Source organism: Marmota flaviventris, chromosome 2, assembly GCF_047511675.1.
Source record: "Marmota flaviventris isolate mMarFla1 chromosome 2, mMarFla1.hap1, whole genome shotgun sequence".
NCBI lineage: Eukaryota > Metazoa > Chordata > Mammalia > Rodentia > Sciuridae > Marmota > Marmota flaviventris.
Window position 1 is genome coordinate 76,622,206 of NC_092499.1, and position 14,965 is coordinate 76,637,170.

At 38.4% G+C, this 14,965-nt stretch overlaps 1 protein-coding gene across 11 annotated transcripts in view; it reads right to left on the reverse strand.

Moving 5' to 3' along the window:
• Positions 1-14,511, reverse strand: part of Ktn1 (kinectin 1) — a 115,179-nt gene extending 100,668 nt beyond the window's left edge. For all 11 annotated transcript variants that reach the window (XM_071608022.1, XM_071608025.1, XM_071608023.1 and 8 more), the window contains exon 1: positions 14,382-14,511. The gene's annotated coding sequence lies outside the window, so the exon portion shown is untranslated. The remainder of the gene's footprint in view (positions 1-14,381) is intronic.
• Between the last annotated feature and the right edge of the window lie 454 nt (positions 14,512-14,965).

Consider the following 14,965-nt stretch of genomic DNA (forward strand, 5'->3'; position numbering starts at 1 on the left):
AGAATCCAACAAGATTGAAAAATGACATATTTAAGCAAAACTAAACTATTCAGGATACACTGATCACCCAGAATACATAAAGCTGGGCTTCAAAATACAAGTGTTAGATATGAGTTGTCCCCCACAATGCAAGAATTTTCAGAGGTAAAATGATTATACAATGAAAGGTATGACCTAATCAAGTGGATTAATCCACTGATATGGATTAACTGAGTGGTAACTGTAGGGAGGAAGTAGGTCACTGGGGATATGTCTTTGGGGTTTATATCTTGTCCCTGCAGACTGGAGCTCATTCTCTGCTTCATGGTTGTCATGTCCTAAGCTGCTTTCCTCTACCCACACCCTTCTACCATGATGTCCTGCCTTGGGTCCTGAGCTATGAAGTCAGTCGACCATGGATTGACTGAACTTCTAAAACCATGAGCCAAAATAAACTTTTTCTCCTCTAAATTGTCCTTGTCAAGTATTTTGGTCACAGTGAGGAAAGACTGACTAAAATAATAATTTAAGTAGGTAAAATGAAGAAGATGGAAAGACCTTTTAATAAGGATCCTTCTATTCCAAACACTAAGTAATGGCATGAAATATAAAAAGAGATATTTAAAAGACAGAAACTCAAAACTAAGATAATCACCTCACTAGGTCAGAAATGTAATTAAAATCAAAACTATCAACCATATTTAAAATGGAACAGAGATAAAAATGAATGGAGAAGAGGGCTGGACACTAGCTCTTAAATAGGCAAGTCAGAAATTTACCTCCTAAAGTAACAGCAACAGAATAGAACCAGGTTCAACGTTTGACACCAAGGGGCAGGAGACAGGGATTGGTTTTGCAGTTTGTAAAAAGAGCTTTTTTAAAAAAAAAAGGTGGGGAGAAGAAAGGAGTAGGAAAAAAGTATGAAAATCAACTTGCAAACCCAGTATATGGAGCTATAGTTTTACATAAGTTCTGAGCCAGAAGTGGAAAAGAAAAAACACCCAGTCTCGTAATGGATTTTAAAAAATCAACATTTGGGGCCTGGCACTATGGTGCTCTCCTATAATCCCAACAACTCAGAGGCTGATAGGAGGAGTGCAAGTTTGAGGCCAGTCTCAGCAACTTATCAAGGTCCTAAGGAACCAAGCAAACCCCATCTCAAAATTTTAAAATAAATAAAAAGGGCTGAGGATGTAGATTAGTGGTAAAGTGCCACTGGGTTAAATACCCAGTATCAAAATTTAAAAATTTTAAAAATCAACATTTGAGACGCTGAAGCAAGAGGATCCCAAGTTCAAGACCAGCCTCAGCAAATCAGTGAGAACCTGTCTCAAAATTTTTAAAAGGGTTGGGAATGTAGCTCAGTGCATTTGCCTAGCAGGTTTGAGGCCCTGGGTCCAATCTCCAGTATTATAAAAAACAATTATTATTTGAAGTCAACTATCAAACCAGAGCTCACATCTTCCCCATCTGCTTTGTAAACATTTTTTTGTTCTTCTGTGACTGATATACTTCCTGTCTCCTTTCATCTACCATCCCTGAATTTCTTTGTTGTTCAATTTTTTGAATGGGAATGGGGACAACAGGTAGCTATCAATTTTCCAAATCTGAATTTGGTTGATGATATCCCCACAGTGTTTAACAAAATCTTTTGTCTTTTCTATTTCTTGTCAACTGGTACTTGAGTTTAAAGGCTAGATCAAATTTCAGGGTTCTGAGTACAAAACCAACATGCAGTATGACAGATTTTCTTTGGAAAGAACCTAATATTTGGACATCTCTTTGTATATTAATAACTATCAGTGATCTTTGTCTAGATCTTATTCATTAGAAGATACAAAATGGGGATATTCTAAGTAGATCACTCCTTTATTAGCTTGAATACATCTATAGAAACTTTTTGCATGACCAATTCAGTTATCCAAATACAGGAAAAATAGGTTAAATGCTTATTTCTCTTTAGTTGTCAAAATAATGAGCTGGTACAACAACCACCAATAACAAGACTTTCTTTTTTTTTTTTTTTTAATCCAAAACACTAAGAATTTTAACAAGAAAAAATAAATCATCAATAAAAACATCAATTCATACTATATGGTATTGATTTCATGAAACAGACTAACAAAGTTTTTTTTCCGTATTTTACAACTGTAATAGAATATTCCAACTATTCTGTATAAGTTGAAAACACTGTATTCAGGCACAAATATGTTAGCAGGTAAGGCTGCACACACGCTACACATCTGGTATGGACACAGTTATCCCCAGCTGCCAGAGACCAGCACCACCACATACTCAGAAACATCAAACCAGCTGCCAATTGGTCAACCTCACCCATAGCTTTTAAGACAAAATAAGTGGTAGGGTCCAGAGATGGGGTTGCTGAGAAAGCAAGATATAACTTCCACTGCTGCCTAGTCCTCACTAGAGGATGAGGAACCCTGGTCCTTTGGCTACCACCCACACCAACAGCAGCACCAGTTTTGTGTGTCACGGAACCAGCTCCTGCCCTCAGCAGCACCACAGGAAGCAGTGCTCCCACTGGAACACACTCTGGTGACCAGCCATTAACCAGGTCTCACTAACAGGAAACATGAGTGGCAGCGTGAGTTCAAAGTCCTCCAAGCATCAATTAATATATATGAGGATGGGATACTAAGCTCCTGCCTCAAAGGTGTATGCCACAACCCACCCATTCCCTTGAAAACTACCACACACACACAAAAAAAAAAAAAAAAAAACTCTAAAAACTGAGATTGCCAGGATGCCAGAGCTACAGCAGCTCTCAGCAGGCTCAGTATCATCAAAAGTGTGGGTTCCTCAAATCAAAGCAGGGCCCTGGGAGGCACCATAGGCCCTCCGCCCTACTCCATCCACATGTTCTATGGCCCCCAAGGCAGGCCTGGAAAAGCGCAAAGCTGCAGGTACCAGAACAGAACCTAAGGAAATTTCAAAGTCATGCATTTGAAAGTGCATTAGATGTTATGAGCACTGTCCATGTGCTGCAGCAGAACTAGGCACATCCTGGCAGCTGTCCACTAGTGCCAACCAGGCCATAGCTTCTCACTGTGACTTGTACTCTGCTGCTGGCTGGGCTTTTTCTTGGGGTTAATTTTGGCATCATCCTCATCTTCCTCCTCTCCTTCTTAGCCTTCTTCAAAATTGTCATTATCCTCCATGGTCTCTCCAGTGAAACAGAACACAGCCCAGGCACTATCCACTGACAGAAGAAGTGTCCAATCTCAAAATTAGAGGCTCATGTGAACTCAGAATTTTCATCCAGTGAGTCTCCATTCCCCGAGGCTTTCAGAGAACTAAAGGTGAAAAATGACTCGTTGGGGACTTGCTTAGTGATGGTCCTAAAAGTGCCCTGGCCCCTTGTGCTTCTGGCTTCTTCTTGATGGTCTTGACCATGACATTTCTTCCTTTCTTCCAGCCAATGGTACACTCATCGCAGTCCACTATTTCAGGACCTTCAAAGGTGAAGGGGTCAGCCCTGTCGTGCCCTGACTTCATCAACAAGAGAGGTTTTTAAATAAAAAGTTTACAAAACAAAATTGAAACAGGTAGATTTGAAAAAGCAATTCAAAATCTAAGAAATGAAAATTGTGCATACTGGCATAGAGACTCAAATAGATGGAATAAAGTCTAGAATGGACTAGGTAGAGGAAAGGTTCAGTAAATTGCTAATTCTACTGAATTCACCCAGTACAAGACACAGAAAATAAAGAGAAAAAAATAAAGCAATTAAGAGACACCAACGATAAACCAAGAAACTCCAACATAAGTCTATTGAAAGGTAAGAAAATGAAAATAACAAAAGAAATTATGTATTTAAAGAGTTGAGAATTTTCCAAAATTGAAGAAAACATTGGTTCCTCAGACTATAAATACGCTCTGCAATTATGCTAAGTGAAGCTAGCCAATCCCTAAAAAACAAATGCCAAATGTCTTCTTTGATATAAGGAGAGTAACTAAGATCAGAGTAGGGACAAAGAGCAGGAGAAGAAGATTAACATTTAACAGGGATGAGAGGTGGGAGGGAAAGGGAGAGAGAAGGGAAATTGCATGGTAATGGAAGGAGACCCTCAGGGTTATACAGTGGAGGGGGTAGAGAGAGAGGAAGGGAGGGGAGGGGAGAGGTGGGGAGGGGGGAGGGGGAGGATGGGAAAGGCAGCGGAGCACAACAGACACTAGTATGGCAATATGTAAATCAATGGATGTGTAACTGATGTGATTCTGCAATCTGTGTATGGGGTGAAGGTGGGAGTTCATAACCCACTTGAATTAAAGTGTGGAATATGATATGTCAAGAAATTTGTAATGTTTTGAACAACCCACAATAAAAAAATTTAAAAATAAATAAATAAATACGCTCTGCAGTTGCAGCTGTATATATAAAAATTTATTCACACTTCAATAGCACTGTGGTAAAAATGACAAATACTAAGCACTTTATCAAATGTCCACAACAACTTAAGGAAAACATTAGCATCATTTTGAAATGTTTACAAATCTCAATGTCACAGGGGTTGAGTTGGAGACACCAAAGTTTACTGAACAGGGTTGGGGATATAACTTCAGAGGTACACAGCTTGCCTGGCAACATGGAGCCATGGGTTCAATTCCCAGTACCACCAAACAAGAGGTGATAGGGAGTTTACTGAACTATCCATACTTTTATTTTGTTGGTACATTTTAATTATAAATAATGTTGGAATTCATTGTAACAATTGGTACATGCAAATAACATACTTTTTTAAACATTCCTACATAGTTATTTTCTTATAGCTCTAGAAGCAAAGTGTAGATGCAATCCTCAAAATGACCCTATATTGTTCGAGCAAACAATTAAGAATTAGTTCAAGGCATCTAGTAAACAAATATATTTTAGTCTTTAAAAAACTTGAAATATTAAGCAATAAAGAACTTGGAGAAAAGTAAACAACAGCTTGAGAGAGAAGAAATTTAAAAAGAACTTCAGGGAAAAATTCTCAGACAATATAAAAAATAATTTAGGACAAAAACCCAAGGCTATCTTTCTAAACTTGAGGTAGAGAAAGATATCTTAAAATGGAACACAAAGTATAAATCACAAAAGGAAAATACTGATAAATTAAAAACTCTTTAAGTTATTATTAATAGAGACATCATAAAAATAAGACCAACCACAAAGTGGGAGAAGACATTTGTGATACATAATTGACAAAGAATTAGTATTCAGAACATATAAAGAACTCCTACCAGCCAAAAAGAAAACAAACCACCCAAGAGAAAAATGAACAGCCATTTCTTAGAACAAGAAACAAAAATATCCTGCACAGATAAAGATCTTATTATCTTGAAAAGATAAAGGTTTTTTTAGTTACTAGAAATTCAAAAATCTACTAGTATCAATGCATACAGAACAGATTCTCCCACTTGAGTTTTTACTGGTGTCAAGTATAGCATAAACGTGGAGACTATTATAATACATACTTACTGGCAAGGGGAATAAATGGTACATTTACACTGGAAAACAACACTGAAAAACAATTTGGCATTACATAGTAGAGCTGAAAATGTACTATCCCCACAATCCAGCAATTTCGTTCCTAACTAGATATAAGCACTAAAATCATTTATTCAAACTGTAAATCTCAATTCATTAGTGGATAGCAAAAATCAACATAGTGAGTCTTAACTAGCATTTTTGTTTTTAATGAAACAATAGTAAGAACCTCAATACTAAAAGGTTGGTTTTTAAGTAAATTCTGTTGCATGTGTGTACCTAAAAATGTACTGACTCATAATGTCAAATGAATTCTTATTGTGAATGGTTAAAAAAAAAAAAAAAGTTTGAAAAAGTACTATCCTGGAGACAATTAAGTGCATTAATGTACCTATGCAAGCGGCATTGCTTATAACAAAAAAAAAAAGGAAAGAAAAGGGAGGGAACACCTGGAAACCCAAAGGTCCATCAACAGGAAACAGATAAATTGTAAAATATTCACACCATGAAATCCCATGAGAAGTGAGCGTAAATGAATTAGAGGTATACACAACATGGTCAAAATCATATCCATAAAGTGATCTATAAAGTCTACAAATAAACTCATACAAAAGGGTAACATTTCCAGAGTTCAAAAAGATACAAAACAAAAATAGGTTAGAGATATAAGTAGATGTGGCAACATGAAAAGCAAAGGTAAGAAAAACATTGATTACTTGGAGGGGGGGTGGGGCACGACAACAAAGAGTATACAAAGGAATAAAAGGAAAATGTTCTTGAACTGGATATTAGGTACAGAGCTATTCATTGTATCTTTGTATCTTATACATAGTTCACAAATATTTTATATGTAAAAGAAAAAACTTAAAAAGCTGAGAGAAAGACATACAGACAGGCGTTCAGTACATAAGAATTTTACTTTTAATCTTTAAACTATACAAACATTCTGTATTCTTGTACTTCTAATTATTTAATATTTAATTTCAAGTAGAAAGAGATAAATGCAAATTATAGCAGACAGGTAAATATGGTATAACCCTCCCTACTTATTTAATCTACACAATTATGATAACAGTGCTGAATAACTTTAGAAAAGTTATACTTTGGAACAAATTCTTCCCCCCAAAAAAGAAAAGCAAATAAAAATAAGAATTCTAATTTTAAAAATCTCACAGAAAATGCTTAGGGTTTTCTTGACTTAGTACAAAGCTACCGTAGGAAATCAGATGGACACAGCAACAAAAAAAAAATAATAATAACTAAAGCTTCTCTTTACACAAAAGACATATTATTATAAGTATTAAATGCTACTGGGACTTTTTGCCTAAATGAAGGTTAAATAACAATAAAAGGATATGAAATGTATACCTATTTGTACAAAGTAAATAATGCTAGAAGATTAGATTTTGTTCAGACTTAAATCTGAACAAAAATTTTTATTAAATCGTAACAAAAATTCAGTTTTGCTCATTTTACAACTAAGTAAAATACGAATGATTTATTTTCTCCCCCTATCTCCAGACAAGGTAAATGTATGGGTTATATCTTAGGTTAATCTTAAATGTACCCAAAACTTCACATTCAGAAATACTTCCTTCAAATTAAAACTAAATCCAATTTTGGGGACCAAAAACAAAACAAGCAAAAGAACTAAGCCACCTTTACAACGGATCCAAATTAAAACTTAAAATTACTGTAAACATTTAACACAAACTAGAAGTAGTTTAAGAAATGATTCCCCAGTCATCAGGAAGAGTACCAACCACAAAGATTATTATAAAGCACATTATCTGAAACTGTATCCAGAAATAATGACAAGCTTAAAATTTTCACTTCATAGAAATCATGACATTCACCCAACCTTAGACATCCAGATATGAAAACTATGTAAAATAATTATAGAACATATTTCAAATAAATGTGACTTTCCAATAACCTAGGTAAATACAGGTGTATAGATAAATAAATTCATCCTGAATTTGGATATTAAAGATTAAGAAAAGTTTTAAATGCTCATCAACATAGCATTTGGGACATTACGGCACTTTCCATGTAAAAACCTTAACTTTGTCCAAATTTATTTCAAAGATTAACTGGATCTAAACACATGAAATCCCTTATTTATATATAGATTCCACTCAGAATAAATTACTGATCAATAAAACTAACTGAAATACAGAAGTATTTTGCTGAAATTGGGCTTTGAATTGTTTTCCATTCCACTCTTCCAAAAGTAAATCTGAAACTCTATCCCATAAGGTTTCACTTCACATGGCATTTCAAATACGACTCAATTACCCACACTAATGGAGGGATGGCACAAATGACAATTATCAGTGAGTTCCCCAATTATTTTCAAAAATCAGGCCATCCATTCATTCAAAGTGATCATTACCTAAGTGCCAGAAAAATACAGTCCACAGTAATGAATAAGACAAAGTTCTTACCTCATAGTGCTTCCATTCTTATAGGTGAGACAACCATTAAGCATATAAACAAACATATATTGTAGTATCAGGAACTGACTAAAGGTGCAATGAAGAAAAATAAAGCTGAGACAAAGAATAGAGGGTATGTGTTTTAGGTAGGGTGATCAGCATTGGCCTTTCTGAGATAACCACTGAACAATGTCCATAAAACCATAAGCAACCCATAATGTACATACATAGGAACTGACACAAAAAAAATTCTTGCAAACTACCCATTGCTTTCCATTATAACAAAAACATGGATCATTTCATTTTAAGTAGCTTTTATTATTTTTATTATTTTCTCCACTTGAAAAACTTTCTAACCTTCAAATTTAAGTCATTAATTTCAAAAGTTAATCTTCTCTTATGAGGAAAAAAAATCTTTGTTATCTTTATTTTGCTAACACCTAACACCAGACAAATCACACTTTAAAAATGGTTTCCACCTGAAGCATTTTTACAAAACAGCTCAATGATAAGAATGGACTCTAAAATCAGCATAACTCAGTTAAAATGCAGGTTCTTCCTCTCCTTTGCTGTCTCTGGGCAAACTACTTAACCTCTCACCCTAGTTTCCAAACAATATCTACCTCATAAGATTGTTAAAAGGATTAAATGTGATACTGTTCATAAAGTATTTACAGAGCCTGACAGCAAATAAGCACTCTAAAGTTAGCTATCACTTATGTAGCAACTACCAAGATAAGAACATAATTCTTTAATGAGCCTCAGGCAGGTTAAGATCACACATGCAATAAGTGGTACTAACTTCCAAAGCCAAATTCAAGTCCAAGCTCTTCAGACTCCCTAGAACTCATATTCTCTCCAATATACAATTATATAATTAAAGAACTCAGCAATAAAGAACTTGCATAAAATCTTAAGAATTAATAAGATCTAAATACATCTCCTAACTACTAACTCAGCTTATTACAAACTGTTTTCTTCGCAAATTCAAATGTGTAAAATGCATGTGTAATAATAAATAACAATTGTCCACATTTTCCAGTGAGGATAGCATAACATCACATCTCTTAATAGTGTACTTACAATTCATAAAACTAATTATAATTAACTCTGATAACTAATTGCAAATTTACTCAGAATCAAAATAAAGAAATGTGGGTGTATGACATTCTCCTCTACTAATGGTAGGCTCAAAAATTCTATGACACCTCTGAAAAACAAAGTGTTAGTTTACAAAACCTAAAATAAATCCTTCAGAAGCCCTTGATGAAGAATTGGAAAAATCTAGAAGTACTTTTGGAATTTCTTAGTGCCTACATTTTCACTCCATTTTAAAGAACCAAATACTATAGGTAATGGGTATTGATTTAGGGTACAAATTATGGAAGGAAAAACAGAAGACCTTTTCTCAGCAAAAGAATGATCCCAATAAAAAGACAAACAAAATGTTTTATGTACAAACATTTAAGGTGCATATTTTGAGTCCTTGCTTTGGCCAACTTTTTAAGTTATCTAACCAACAGTCTTTATCATGTGGGGCAGGTAAGGGATTCTCTAGCACATTAACATCACTCCCTTCTCTAAGGAGTTCCAAAAGCTCCCTGTTACTTTCTTCTGCTCTCCAATGGTTCCTAGAAGAGAAAAGGAGCAAACAGAAAACTACATGCATCCAAGAATGTGGTATCCATCAAAGGAAGGAACTGCAGGATAAAAACTTAATGCTTTAATCTGCCAAGTTCTTATTGACCAACTACTATGTGCCAAACTCTTAGTTTCGCTTAGTTCAAAACAAAAAAGCTCTGCCTTCATAGAGATAATATTATATTATGTTTTTGGAGACAGGGAAAAAAGACAATAAACAATAAGAAAACTGCATAGTATGATAGATGACAAGTGCTATGGAGAAAATTGATCAGGGTACAGGAATCAGAAGGGGGTGCCATTTTAAAGAAAATGACAGCCTTTTTGAAAAATTGACAAAGAGTAAAGACTCAAAGTAGATAAGGGAATAAGCTGTGCAAATACCTTATGGGAAAAATGCTCCAGGGAGGGACAATTTCTAAAGACCCTAGGACAGATAGGAGGGCTGGAGGGAAACAAGCAGGGGGAAGAATGGCAGCTAACTTGAGAAGCAAGGGAGATGAGGGGAATGGAAGTACCCAGGTTCTATGAAGGTCTTATGGGCTTTTATTCTATGTATGAGAAGTCATTGCAGAGTTCTGTGAAGTGATATGGTCTAGTTGCTATGTTGAAAAGACTATAGAAAACCTGTATAGAAGCAGAGCAACCAGTTAGGAGGCTAACTGCAGAAATCTAGGCAAGATATAATAATGGCCTGAACCATTCTTATGATTGGTGAGCAGGGTGGTAAAAAGTGACAGGATTCTAAATATATTGTCAAGATAAGAAAGAGCACAATACCAAATCTGAAAAAGATAAGTCAGAGATAACCCCAATTTTTTTTTTTTTTTTTTTTTTTTTTTTTTTTTTTTTTGGCTGAACACTGAATGAAGCTGCATGGGATAAGTTACTGCACCAGAAGTTAAGAATATGGAAGTTTATGCTGAGTGTACATACAAGTAGATAGGCCTAACAGGTTGTCTATAGCTCAGGAAGGAAGTTAGGCTGGAGATAACAAATACAGGAGGAGCCATCAGCATGTAAGTATGGAAAGCCATGACACTATATGAGATCATTGGAGGAATATAAAAAGAAAAATAAACAAAGGACAGAACATGTCAACTTTTTAAAAAAATATTTTTTTAGTTGTAGATGGACACAATACTTTTATTTTATTTGTTTATTTTTATGTGGTGCCAGGGATCAAACCCAGTACCTCACACATGCTAGGCAAGTGCTTTACCACTGAGTCTACAACCCTGGCCCCAAGAACATGTCAACTTTAAAAGTAGAAATTTATCTATAAAGACTGGGGCTGGGGTTGTGTCTCAGCGGTAGAGTGCTTGCCTAGTGCATGCAGGGCCCTGGGTTCGATCCTCAGTACCACATAAAAATAAATAAAAAACAAAGATATTGTGTCCAACTATAACTAAAAAATTAAAAAAAAAAAAAAGAAATTTATCTATAAAGATAAAATGAGCAATTAGTAAGGAGAAAACCCAAAAAGAAGATTTTCCTAGAAGAGGAAGACTATAAACAATTTTTTGTTACATTTAGGATACAAATCACTTTGCTGAAACCAGATTTAAGTTACTGTTAAAAAGTTCTTAATTAGCCTGTAGTAGTTAAGAGGCTATGTAAATTCCAAAACATAACTTTTTAAAAGGGGGTTGAGCATTTCTTATATAGTTCCTAGGAATATTAAATTTCCCATTAGTCTCTTCTATAACTATTCTTAGTATTAAAATTATCTTGCCTATTTACAAATAAAAGCCTACACCATTTTATAGAAGTAAAAAGAAACAGTCTAAAACCTCCCTCAAAGACCAAAAATAGGGGCTACGGTTGTGGTTCAGGGGTAGAGCACTGGCCTAGCACATGCAAGGCCCTGGGTTCGATTCTCAGCACCACATATAAACAAATGAAAAGTATTGTGTCCAACTACAACTAAAAAATTAATTTAAAAAAAAGACCAAAAATATATTTAAGCATCAATTCAACCACCTGACATAGTTATAAATTGTCTGTTTTCTAGATCTCAGATACAGAGTTAAGTTAATCAAACTTAACTCTAAATTTCATGGCATCTAAGGTTTTTCCCCTTAGTGTTCAATTTTCATTTTGGGGGGGGGGGTTACATTTTTATTTGAATAAACATTTTCCCAGTGATTTATATATAAATTACATTTTTCAGATCAGAACATCCTAAATCATGTTCAGAGAACTGAAAGGGGAAGCAATGAAATGCAACTATTTGTTCAGAATGATCAATGTCAGTTGTAGAGAAAATTATTTGCTTCTAGCCTTTAAGTATACTTTGTATTTACTTTCAAAGTAACTAAATTTATAAACAGAACAAGCAGCTGATAAGATGTCATCCTCAAATATTTGAATGTTCTCATAAAGCACAGTTCTCTGTAAGTCAGAATCCTAAGAAAGATAAAAACCTTCTTGGAGCCATTAAGTTTATTAACAACTTAAAATTTTTACAAAGTATTGGAAATCTTTTGGATTAAAACTTCCTTTGCAGGCTGGGGTTGCGGCTAGAGCACTTGCCTAGCATGTGTAATGCAGTGGGTTCAATTCTCAGCACACACGTAAAATAAAGGTTAAAAAAAAAAAAATTCCTTTGCTATAAAAATTTATGGTGAGCACATAAATATACATCCAGAGCTAGGTGTGTAGCTCAGAGATAGAGCACTTACCCCGGGAGAGCCTTCGTTCAAAGCCCAACAGCATGCACAAGCATGCGCGTGCACACACACACACACACACACACACAAATATTCCAAATATTTCAAGTAAGACTGAAGTTAAGAACTTACCAGCAGTCACAGTCTTCACATGGGTCCTTCAGAAGTTAAGCCTCAGAAAAAAAGCCTTCACTTCTTAGGCCCTTTAGAAAAGCCCTAAAACTGACATTTAACATACAATTCTTAAAAACCTCTCCCTACCAAAAGCAGATTAAATCCTATAAATTAGCAAGTATTTCGGGGTGAGAGATTTTTTTAGGGAAAGCACTCTATTCAGCAGAAGAAACTTCTGATATCAAGGACAAAGAAATATCTGGATGGAAACAAATTAAAAACTAATAGCTTTTCATAAGACTAATCCTGAATCATCAAGAAATAGTTAAATACTGGATATCCTTTATAATCTTAAAGTGTTTAATACACTGAAGAAAATTTTTCAATAGATCTTATTATATTTCAAGTTTCAGTATGCCTCAGTAAATTAGGAACACCTTATTCTTTCTAGAAACCCATCTGACAAATGAGACACTTAAGGTGTGCTGAGGGCTACAAAATTAGCAGAGATTTTTAACTCAATGTTGGAAGGGCATTGGGGGGGGGGGGGGGGGAGGATATTAACTTTTCTCTTAGAACCTACAAACAGTAGGCCCAGCAATATGGTGTCAGATCCTTGAAAGAAAGAAGGGGGGGGGGGGGGGGAAGCCTTGCTTTTTTCATATCAAATATGAAAGTCTATACTGCAAAGCATCCAAAAATACAGATCAACTAAAGAGTACTCCAGCGCTGCTCTTGGGAAAATTATCTGAACTCATCAACAACTGCTTTTAACCAAACTTAAGACACTGTTGTCACTTGCCCACTAGGCGAGGTAGGGTGGAAAAGTGCAACCTAATTCATCCAAAATTCAAACTTTTAAGTGAATAGCTACACAATTCCAAGTGTTTAGTTGACCCCCAAGGTGTTTATCTTTATTTAGCTTACTATGAGTGTCTGAATTTGTCAAGCATCTCAAAAAAAAAACAACCCAACTTTTAACAGTTAACTTTAATGTAGCTTTTTAAGCAGTTCTTATTCAAATAGCTGCTTCGGAATCCGTTTCTGGTACAAGCCCAGCAGAGTTAAGAACTTGGTTTCCTCCTAGACGGAACAGCTAACTTTAAACAGCCCCCTACTAACCTAATCAAGGTTGCAGCTAGACAAGGTCAGGACGCCTTGGGGGCCCACCTTTTCTGCTGCACTCAGGCTCCTTCACCGGCGGCGAGGTTGCACACCCCCCACCAGGTGCTGGACTGACAAACGACTGCTCTACACTGCCAGTTTGGTTTTCTTTCGAAGTCCTCCACGCCAAAAACCTCATTGTTGGAAACCGAAGTGGCGGGGTGTGGGGCGAATCACTGAGGAAGACACACCCCTCGGGGAGAGGAAAGGATAACTTCGCCCGTCTCGGGAGCGGTCCTCTTTTTCCAAACTCTCCCCTCGTGCTGCTTTCCCGTCCCGGTTCGCCTCCCACCACTACCCCGGGACACTCACAGGACAGTGGGAGCGGCGCCAGGGAAGGGGCGAGCACCCGAAAGCGGGTGCCCCAAGTGCCGGGAGGGAGCGGCAAGGGCCGAAATTCCAGCATGGCGTAAGCATGGCTCAAGCATGGCCCAGCTCCGGCCCAGGGAGCCGCCGGAGCCGCACTCCCTCGGTCCACCGGCCGAGGAGCGGTAATCCGCCTTCCCTCCCGGGGGCCCTTAGGCCCGGCTATAAATAGGCGCCTCGGTCACCCCAAGGCCCTCTCGGGCCGACCTCGCCCTCGGGAGACGTCCCCAGGGGAGTCACCGGCCGCACTCGCAGGCGCCCGCAAAGCCTGGGTCGGGCCTGGGCGGCCCGGCGAGGCCGAGCGGCCCCCGAATCCCCGCCCGCCGCGGGGGTCCGGCCCGGGCAGAAGCCCCGCGGCGGTAACCAGGACCCGAGGCCTAGCCGACCTGCCGTGTCCGAGTCCCGCGGCCGCGCCCCCCGCCCTCCCGCCTGCCCCGGGACCCCGCGGCCGACGCCGCCCTCCCCGTGCCGCTCCCCCGGCCGGCGCCGGGCCCAGCGCGGCCTGCTCGCCCTCACCCTGCGCGCTGGGGAAGGAAACCGGGAAGACGCGGCGGCGCCGGCACCACAGCACGGGCCGCCCGCTCCAAGGCGCCGCCGCCGCAGTCACTCAGGTGCCGTCGCGCCGCCCCGCAGGAAACGGGCGGCTTCGGGGCGGGGCGGCCCCGGCACGTCCCGGCGTCGGGGCGGCGGTGCCGGGAGACCGGCCCCTTAAAGGGACAGGCTTCCGCCCGCCTCGGCTCCGCGCGCCAGCCCACGCGCGTCGGACCGGCTGCCGGCTGACTTGTGACTACCGGGTTTTCCTGCCGAGACGGGATCCCCCACCTTTGGCGGGTGGCAAACTAGGGTCTGGACGCGCAGCGGAATGACCTTCATTTACTAGCGCTGCTTTCTCTCTATCTCCGTCCCCTTTATCCCAAGGCTGGTTTCCTCTTATGAGGCCCTCTCTCCAAAGCACCACCTGGCCCTCATACCGGGTGATTTTTATTTTTATTTTTATTTAAGCCTTAAATTAGTGCTACTAAACTTCTCTCTGGCCGTCCTGGATTTCTCCCTAGAAGTCACAGGAAAACGAAACCTCCGTTCCTTCCTCCAGAGTTCTT